This window comes from Phyllobates terribilis, unplaced genomic scaffold (assembly GCF_046119375.1).
Source record: "Phyllobates terribilis strain yellow unplaced genomic scaffold, ASM4611937v1 Scaffold_6__1_contigs__length_29720123, whole genome shotgun sequence".
Classification (NCBI taxonomy): Eukaryota; Metazoa; Chordata; class Amphibia; order Anura; family Dendrobatidae; genus Phyllobates; species Phyllobates terribilis.
The window spans coordinates 11,717,825-11,727,418 of NW_027362766.1; the positions used below are offsets into that span (position 1 = coordinate 11,717,825).

At 56.2% G+C, this 9,594-nt stretch overlaps 1 protein-coding gene across 5 annotated transcripts in view; it reads right to left on the reverse strand.

Annotated features, from left to right (window-relative positions):
* The window catches only part of LOC141152742 (mothers against decapentaplegic homolog 4-like), an 85,741-nt gene extending 76,846 nt beyond the window's left edge, over nt 1–8,895 (reverse strand). Inside the window, exon 1 of one of the 5 annotated variants that reach the window (XM_073637368.1) lies at nt 8,674–8,895. The gene's annotated coding sequence lies outside the window, so the exon portion shown is untranslated. Of the gene's footprint in view, nt 1–7,367; nt 8,146–8,673 lie in introns of those variants that run through there. The other 4 variants (XM_073637372.1, XM_073637371.1, XM_073637367.1 and 1 more) reach the window with 4 other exon arrangements.
* Nucleotides 8,896–9,594: the final 699 nt, after the last annotated feature.

Consider the following 9,594-nt stretch of genomic DNA (forward strand, 5'->3'; position numbering starts at 1 on the left):
TAAGAGAGGACAGACGTGGGATCGGGTGGGTAAGAGGACAGACGTGGGATCGGGTGGGTAAGAGAGGACAGACGTGGGATCGGGTGGGTAAGAGAGGACAGACGTGGGCTTGGGTGGGATCAGAGAACACAGACATGGGATCGGGTAGGTAAGAGAGGACAGACGTAGGCTTGGGTGAGTTCAGAGAACACAGACATGGGATCGGGTGGGTAAGAGAGGACAAACGTAGGCTTGGGTGGGCTCAGAGAACACAGACATGGGATTGGGTGGGTAAGAGAGGACAGACGTGGGCTTGGGTGAGTTCACAGAACACAGACATGGGATTGGGTGGGTAAGAGGACAGACGTTGGATTGGGTGGGTAAGAGAGGACAGACGTGGGCTTGGGTGAGTTCAGAGAACACAGACATGGGATCGGGTGGGTAAGAGAGGACAGACGTATGCTTGGGTGAGTTCACAGAACACAGACATGGGATTGGGTGGGTAAGAGGACAGACGTTGGATTGGGTGGGTAAGAGAGGACAGACGTGGGCTTGGGTGAGTTCAGAGAACACAGACATGGGATCGGGTGGGTAAGAGAGGACAGACGTAGGCTTGGGTGAGTTCAGAGAACACAGACATGGGATCGGGTGGGTAAGAGAGGACAGACGTATGCTTGGGTGAGTTCAGAGAACACAGACATGGGATCGGGTGGGTAAGAGGACAGACGTATGCTTGGGTGAGTTCAGAGAACACAGACATGGGATTGGGTGGGTAAGAGAGGACAGACGTATGCTTGGGTGAGTTCAGAGAACACAGACATGGGATTGGGTGGGTAAGAGAGGACAGACGTATGCTTGGGTGAGTTCAGAGAACACAGACATGGGATCGGGTGAGTAAGAGAGGACAGACGTAGGCTTGGGTGAGTTCAGAGAACACAGACATGGGATCGGGTGGGTAAGAGAGGACAGACGTAGGCTTGGGTGGGCTCAGAGAACACAGACATGGGATCGGGTGGGTAAGAGAGGACAGACGTAGGCTTAGGTGAGTTCAGAGAACACAGACATGGGATTGGGTGGGTAAGAGAGGACAGACGTGGGCTTGGGTGAGTTCAGAGAACACAGACATGGGATTGGGTGGGTAAGAGAGGACAGACGTATGCTTGGGTGAGTTCAGAGAACACAGACATGGGATTGGGTGGGTAAGAGAGGACAGACGTATGCTTGGGTGAGTTCAGAGAACATAGACATGGGATCGGGTGGGTAAGAGAGGACAGACGTAGGCTTGGGTGAGTTCAGAGAACACAGACATGGGATCGGGTGGGTAAGAGAGGACAGACGTAGGCTTGGGTGGGCTCAGAGAACACAGACATGGGATCGGGTGGGTAAGAGAGGACAGACGTAGGCTTAGGTGAGTTCAGAGAACACAGACATGGGATCGGGTGGGTAAGAGAGGACAGACGTGGGCTTGGGTGAGTTCAGAGAACACAGACATGGGACTGGGTGGGTAAGAGAGGACAGACGTGGGCTTGGGTGGGCTCAGAGAACACAGACATGGGATCGGGTGGGTAAGAGAGGACAGACGTATGCTTGGGTGAGTTCAGAGAACACAGACATGGGATTGGGTGGGTAAGAGAGGACAGACGTATGCTTGGGTGAGTTCAGAGAACACAGACATGGGATTGGGTGGGTAAGAGAGGACAGACGTATGCTTGGGTGAGTTCAGAGAACAAAGACATGGGATGGGGTGGGTAAGAGAGGACAGACGTATGCTTTGGTGAGTTCAGAGAACAAAGACATGGGATCGGGTGGGTAAGAGAGGACAGACGTAGGCTTGGGTGAGTTTAGAGAACACAGACATGGGACTGGGTGGGTAAGAGAGGACAGACGTGGGCTTGGGTGAGTACAGAGAACACAGACATGGGATCGGGTGGGTAAGTGGGTAAGAGAGGACAGACGTGGGCTTGGGTGAGTACAGAGAACACAGACATGGGATCGGGTGGGTAAGTGGGTAAGAGAGGACAGACGTGGGCTTGGGTGAGTACAGAGAACACAGACATGGGATCGGGTGGGTAAGAGAGGACAGACGTGGGCTTGGGTGGGCTCAGAGAACAGACATGGGATCGGGTGGGTAAGTGGGTAAGAGAGGACAGACGTGGGCTTGGGTGAGTTCAGAGAACACAGACATGGGATCGGGTGGGTAAGAGAGGATAGACGTAGGCTTGGGTGAGTTCAGAGAACACAGACATGAGATCGGGTGGGTAAGAGAGGACAGACGTAGGCTTGGGTGAGTTCAGAGAACACAGACATGAGATCGGGTGGGTAAGAGAGGACAGACGTAGGCTTGGGTGAGTTCAGAGAACACAGACATGGGATTGGGTGGGTAAGAGAGGACAGACGTAGGCTTGGGTGAGTTCAGAGAACACAGACATGGGATCGGATGGGTAAGAGAGGACAGACGTAGGCTTGGGTGAGTTCAGAGAACACAGACATGGGATCGGGTGGGTAAGTGAGGACAGACGTGGGCTTGGGTGAGTACAGAGAACACAGACATGGGATTGGGTGGGTAAGAGAGGACAGACGTAGGCTTGGGTGGGCTCACAGAACACAGACATGGGATCGAGTGGGTAAGAGAGGACAGACGTAGGCTTGGGTGAGTTCAGAGAACACAGACATGGGATCGGGTGGGTAAGTGGGTAAGAGAGGACAGACGTGGGCTTGGGTGAGTACAGAGAACACAGACATGGGATCGGGTGGGTAAGAGAGGACAAACGTGGGCTTGGGTGGGTTCAGAGAACACAGACATGGGATCGGGTGGGTAAGTGGGTAAGAGAGGACAGACGTGGGCTTGGGTGAGTTCAGAGAACACAGACATGGGATCGGGTGGGTAAGAGAGGATAGACGTAGGCTTGGGTGAGTTCAGAGAACACAGACATGAGATCGGGTGGGTAAGAGAGGACAGACGTAGGCTTGGGTGAGTTCAGAGAACACAGACATGAGATCGGGTGGGTAAGAGAGGACAGACGTAGGCTTGGGTGAGTTCAGAGAACACAGACATGGGATTGGGTGGGTAAGAGAGGACAGACGTAGGCTTGGGTGAGTTCAGAGAACACAGACATGGGATCGGGTGGGTAAGAGAGGACAGACGTAGGCTTGGGTGAGTTCAGAGAACACAGACATGGGATCGGGTGGGTAAGTGAGGACAGACGTGGGCTTGGGTGAGTTCACAGAACACAGACATGGGATTGGGTGGGTAAGAGGACAGACGTTGGATTGGGTGGGTAAGAGGACAGACGTGGGCTTGGGTGAGTTCAGAGAACACAGACATGGGATCGGGTGGGTAAGAGAGGACAGACGTATGCTTGGGTGAGTTCACAGAACACAGACATGGGATTGGGTGGGTAAGAGGACAGACGTTGGATTGGGTGGGTAAGAGAGGACAGACGTGGGCTTGGGTGAGTTCAGAGAACACAGACATGGGATCGGGTGGGTAAGAGAGGACAGACGTAGGCTTGGGTAAGTTCAGAGAACACAGACATGGGATCGGGTGGGTAAGAGAGGACAGACGTATGCTTGGGTGAGTTCAGAGAACACAGACATGGGATCGGGTGGGTAAGAGGACAGACGTATGCTTGGGTGAGTTCAGAGAACACAGACATGGGATTGGGTGGGTAAGAGAGGACAGACGTATGCTTGGGTGAGTTCAGAGAACACAGACATGGGATTGGGTGGGTAAGAGAGGACAGACGTATGCTTGGGTGAGTTCAGAGAACACAGACATGGGATCGGGTGGGTAAGAGAGGACAGACGTATGCTTGGGTGAGTTCAGAGAACACAGACATGGGATCGGGTGGGTAAGAGAGGACAGACGTAGGCTTGGGTGAGTTCAGAGAACACAGACATGGGATCGGGTGGGTAAGAGAGGACAGACGTAGGCTTGGGTGGGCTCAGAGAACACAGACATGGGATCGGGTGGGTAAGAGAGGACAGACGTAGGCTTAGGTGAGTTCAGAGAACACAGACATGGGATTGGGTGGGTAAGAGAGGACAGACGTGGGCTTGGGTGAGTTCAGAGAACACAGACATGGGATTGGGTGGGTAAGAGAGGACAGACGTGGGCTTGGGTGAGTTCAGAGAACACAGACATGGGATCGGGTGGGTAAGAGAGGACAGACGTATGCTTGGGTGAGTTCAGAGAACACAGACATGGGATTGGGTGGGTAAGAGAGGACAGACGTATGCTTGGGTGAGTTCAGAGAACACAGACATGGGATCGGGTGGGTAAGAGAGGACAGACGTAGGCTTGGGTGGGCTCAGAGAACACAGACATGGGATCGGGTGGGTAAGAGAGGACAGACGTAGGCTTAGGTGAGTTCAGAGAACACAGACATGGGATTGGGTGGGTAAGAGAGGACAGACGTGGGCTTGGGTGAGTTCAGAGAACACAGACATGGGATCGGGTGGGTAAGAGAGGACAGACGTGGGCTTGGGTGAGTTCAGAGAACACAGACATGGGATCAGGTGGGTAAGAGAGGACAGACGTATGCTTGGGTGAGTTCAGAGAACACAGACATGGGATCGGGTGGGTAAGAGAGGACAGATGTAGGCTTGGGTGAGTTCAGAGAACACAGACATGGGATTGGGTGGGTAAGGGAGGACAGACGTATGCTTGGGTGAGTTCAGAGAACACAGACATGGGATTGGGTGGGTAAGAGAGGACAGAAGTTGGATTGGGTGAGTAAGAGAGGACAGACGTGGGCTTGGGTGAGTTCAGAGAACACAGACATGGGATCGGGTGGGTAAGAGAGGACAGACGTATGCTTGAGTGAGTTCAGAGAACACAGACATGGGATTGGGTGGGTAAGAGGACAGACGTATGCTTGGGTGAGTTCACAGAACACAGACATGGGATCGGGTGGGTAAGAGAGGACAGACGTATGCTTGGGTGAGTTCAGAGAACACAGACATGGGATCGGGTGGCTAAGAGAGGACAGACGTATGCTTGGGTGAGTTCAGAGAACACAGACATGGGATTGGGTGGGTAAGAGAGGACAGACGTGGGCTTGGGTGAGTTCAGAGAACACAGACATGGGATCGGGTGGGTAAGAGAGGACAGACGTATGCTTGGGTGAGTTCAGAGAACACAGACATGGGATTGGGTGGGTAAGAGAGGACAGACGTATGCTTGGGTGAGTTCAGAGAACACAGACATGGGATTGGGTGGGTAAGAGAGGACAGACGTAGGCTTGGGTGAGTTCAGAGAACACAGACATGGGACTGGGTGGGTAAGAGAGGACAGACGTGGGCTTGGGTGGGCTCAGAGAATACAGACATGGGATCGGGTGGGTAAGTGGGTAAGAGGACAGACGTGGGCTTGGGTGGGCTCAGAGAACACAGACATGGGATCGGGTGGTTAAGTGGGTAAGAGAGGACAGACGTGGGCTTGGGTGAGTTCAGAGAACACAGACATGGGATCGGGTGGGTAAGAGAGGACAGACGTGGGCTTGGGTGAGTTTAGAGAACACAGACATGGGATCGGGTGGGTAAGTGAGGACAGACGTGGGCTTGGGTGAGTTCAGAGAACACAGACATGGGATCGGGTGGGTAAGTGGGTAAGAGAGGACAGACGTAGGCTTGGGTGAGTTCAGAGAACACAGACATGGGATCGGGTGGGTAAGTGGGTAAGAGGACAGACGTGGGCTTGGGTGGGCTCAGAGAACACAGACATGGGATCGGGCGGGTAAGAGAGGACAGACATGGGCTTGGGTGAGTTCAGAGAACACAGACATGAGATCGGGTGGGTAAGAGAGGACAGACGTGGGCTTGGGTGGGCTCAGAGAACACAGACATGGCCTCGGGTGAGTTGTGGGGCGCATAAACGTGTGGTGTGGTGGGGCATACACGTGAGCTTGGGTGTTATTCAGAAGTGGGCTTGAATGGGGCGAGAGGGCACAGACGTGGGTCAGGACTGTAGAAAGTGAGCAGATGTGGAGTCGGAACTGTAGATGGCGTAGAGGGAGCACAGACATGGAGAAGGGACTGTAGATGGGGCAAAGATGTGGGGTCTGGTGAGTTTGAGGGGCTGAGGGGGGTACAGATATGGACTCTGGTGAGCTGGTGAGTGTTCAGATGTGGGCTTGGGTGAGTCAAGGGGGCACTGAAATGGGTCAGGACTAGTGTTGAGCGAGTATGTTCTGTTAACCCTTTCGCCGAGTATGCTCGGGCCGAGCTCCGAGTATTTACAGCTGCTCGGTGATATGGTTGAATCGCTCACGTGTGCATGATTTGCAACTGTTTGACAGTTTTATTACATGTGAGGAATGTCTATTTCGTACACATTCCTCACATGTAATAAAGCTGTCAAACAGTCACAAATCGTGCACACGGGAGCGATTCAATCATATCACCGAGCGGCTGTAAATACTCGGAGCTCGCCCGAGCATACTCGGACAGAACATACTCGCTCAACACTAGTCAGTACTCAAGAAAGTGTACAGGCATGTAGACGGGGCGGAGACAAGGAGCTGGTGATTTTGGGGTGCACAGATGTAGGTTGAGGGGGCACAAACGTGGGACCGGGAATGTACACGGGTACAGACGTAGGGTCAGGTATGTAGAGGGGTCACAGATGTGGGTTCAAAATGGTGGCAGGGACACAGACATGGGATCTGGACAAGAGAGGAAGCAGATTTGGGCTCGAGTGAGTTGAGGTGCACAGACGTGGGGTCAGGATGATAAGGGGCACAGATGTGGGATCGAGTGAGTTGGAGCACACACACGTGGCGTCGGGACCGTAGACGGGAGCACACACACGTGGCGTCGGGACCGTAGACGGGAGCACACACACGTGGCGTCGGGACCGTAGACGGGAGCACACACACGTGGCGTCGGGACCGTAGACGGGAGCACACACACGTGGCGTCGGGACCGTAGACGGGAGCACACACACGTGGCGTCGGGACCGTAGACGGGAGCACACACACGTGGCGTCGGGACCGTAGACGGGAGCACACACACGTGGCGTCGGGACCGTAGACGGGAGCGCACACACACGTGATGTCGGGAATGTAGACGGGAGCACACACGTGATGTCGGGAATGTAGACGGGAGCACACACGTGATGTCGGGAATGTAGACGGGAGCACACACGTGATGTCGGGAATGTAGACGGGGCACAAAAGTGGGGTCAGGAGTGTAGAGGATGCACAAAAGTGGGGTTGGCACTGTAGATGGAGCACACGTGTGGGCTCGGGACTGCAGGAAGGCATAGACAGTAGACGCGGGGGGGGGGTTGTGCCAGTAAACGGGGCAAAGACGTGGGGTCGCGACTATAGACGGGGCAGAGACAAAGTCTGGTGGCAGGGAGGCACTGGTGTATCTCACACACACACCTTGTACTTGCGTCTGGCAGGGATTCAGCTGGTGATGTTGGGGTTCCGGGTCATCGTCCACTACTAATGTCACCTGCAATCAGTGCTGAAGTCCTCTGTGCTTGACTACACTCACTGAGGAGTACTGCTGCTCTCTAACGCCCCGTGAGTCTGACTCTTCTTCCTCAGATCTGTGACCGTCTACAGCAGTAACAAGTGCTATATCCTACACTCTGCAGCTGCCCCCTTAGTTCCTTGCTTTCTGCCCCCCCCCAAGCAGCTCCTCCTCGCTTTCTGCCCCTCTGTACCCCGCAGCTGCTCGCTTTCTGCCCCTCTGTACCCCGCAGCTCCTCCTCGCTTTCTGCCCCTCTGCCCCCCGCAGCTCCTCACTTACTGCCCTTCTGCCCCTCGCAGCTCCTCACCGCTTTCTGCCCCTCGCAGCTCCTCACTTACTGCCCCCCGCAGCTCCTCCTCGCTTTCTGCCCTTCTGCCCCTCTGTCCCCTGCAGCTCCTCACTTACTGCCCCCCGCAGCTCCTCCTCGCTTTCTGCCCTTCTGCCCCTCTGTCCCCTGCAGCTCCTCACTTTCTGCCCCCCGCAGCTCCTCCTCGCTTTCTGCCCCTCTGCCCCCCGCAGCTCCTCCTCGCTTTCTGCCCCTCTGCCCCCGCAGCTCCTCACTTTCTGCCCCCCACAGCTCCTCCTCGCTTTCTGCCCCTCTGCCCCCCGCAGCTCCTCACTTACTGCCCCCCGCAGCTCCTCCTCGCTTTCTGCCCCTCTGCCCCCCGCAGCTCCTCCTCGCTTTCTGCCCCTCTGCCCCCCGCAGCTCCTCCTCGCTTTCTGCCCCTCTGCCCCCCGCAGCTCCTCACTTACTGCCCCCCGCAGCTCCTCCTCGCTTTCTGCCCCTCTGCCCCTCGCAGCTCCTCACTTACTGCCCCCCGCAGCTCCTCCTCGCTTTCTGCCCCTCGCAGCTCCTCACTTATTGCCCACCGCAGCTCCTCCTCGCTTTCTGCCCCTCTGCCCCCCGCAGCTCCTCCTCGCTTTCTGCCCCTCTGCCCCCCGCAGCTCCTCCTCGCTTTCTGCCCCTTGCAGCTCCTCGCTTTCTGCCCCTCGCAGCTCCTCCTCGCTTTCTGCCCCTCGCAGCTCCTCCTCGCTTTCTGCCCCTCGCAGCTCCTCACTTACTGCCCCTCTGCCCCCCGCAGCTCCTCACTTACTGCCCACCGCAGCTCCTCCTCGCTTTCTGCCCCTCTGCCCCCCGCAGCTCCTCACTTACTGCCCCCCGCAGCTCCTCCTCGCTTTCTGCCCCTCTGCCCCCCGCAGCTCCTCACTTACTGCCCCCCGCAGCTCCTCAGGTTCTGGCCATTGCTACTTCTCTCTTCAGAACTTGTTTTCGCTCCGTGATAACAATAGGTGAAGCCGGTGATGACGTCAGGAGCTTCCCTGGCGGCAGCCACCAATCAGAGCGCGTGTTCTAGGACGACCCCCTGTGTCTCCGTCCAATGGTAGCGCTCGTCTGTGGCGGGCGCTGTCTGCTGAAGCCGCGGCACTTGTTTACTTTTCTCCTCTTTCCTGTGGGCGGAGCAGGCCCGTGTTGTGTCTGTAGCAGCAGCTCGCGGGGCATGCCGGGAGCTGTAGTTTTCTCCTGGCCACGTGGTGACTGATAGAGGAGCCTGTTGCGGATTCCGCAGGCGGATGGTGGTGGTGGAGTCTGCAGTACAGCCTCGTCCACACACACCGGTATCACAGGAGAAGGCGGGGGCTGTGGAGCACGGGGCAGCAGCTCTGGCAGGAGTAGGCGCTGGCTGCAGCTTTCTATACTCTTCACCCATGTGACAGAGGGGGTTGTCACAGGCCAGTGCCGCCCCCTAGGGGCAGATATGCTCAAAGGCAACTCTAGCATTAGGATGGACTGAGGGATGGAGGCACAGGAGAGGCTTTTTGGCCTCCTGACTGGGTGAGGGGCACAGATGTTCTATGAGACTGGACACCCCCGCTGTTCCCCATCTCATGTATGGAGGCGTACGGGGGTTATGTCCAACTGAACTGCTCCCCATCCCTGATCGCACCCTATCCCCCAGCAGCCCCTCACATGTGGCCACCTGTCCCCCACTAGGACTCACCCCACCTACATCGCTCCCGGACTGCCTCCTACCCCTGTCACCTCTCGCCCACTACTCACCCCCACAATGTTCCCGCTTCTTCTCACCCTCATGCCCATCCTTCTCCACTTCCTACTACCCCCACTCATCACTC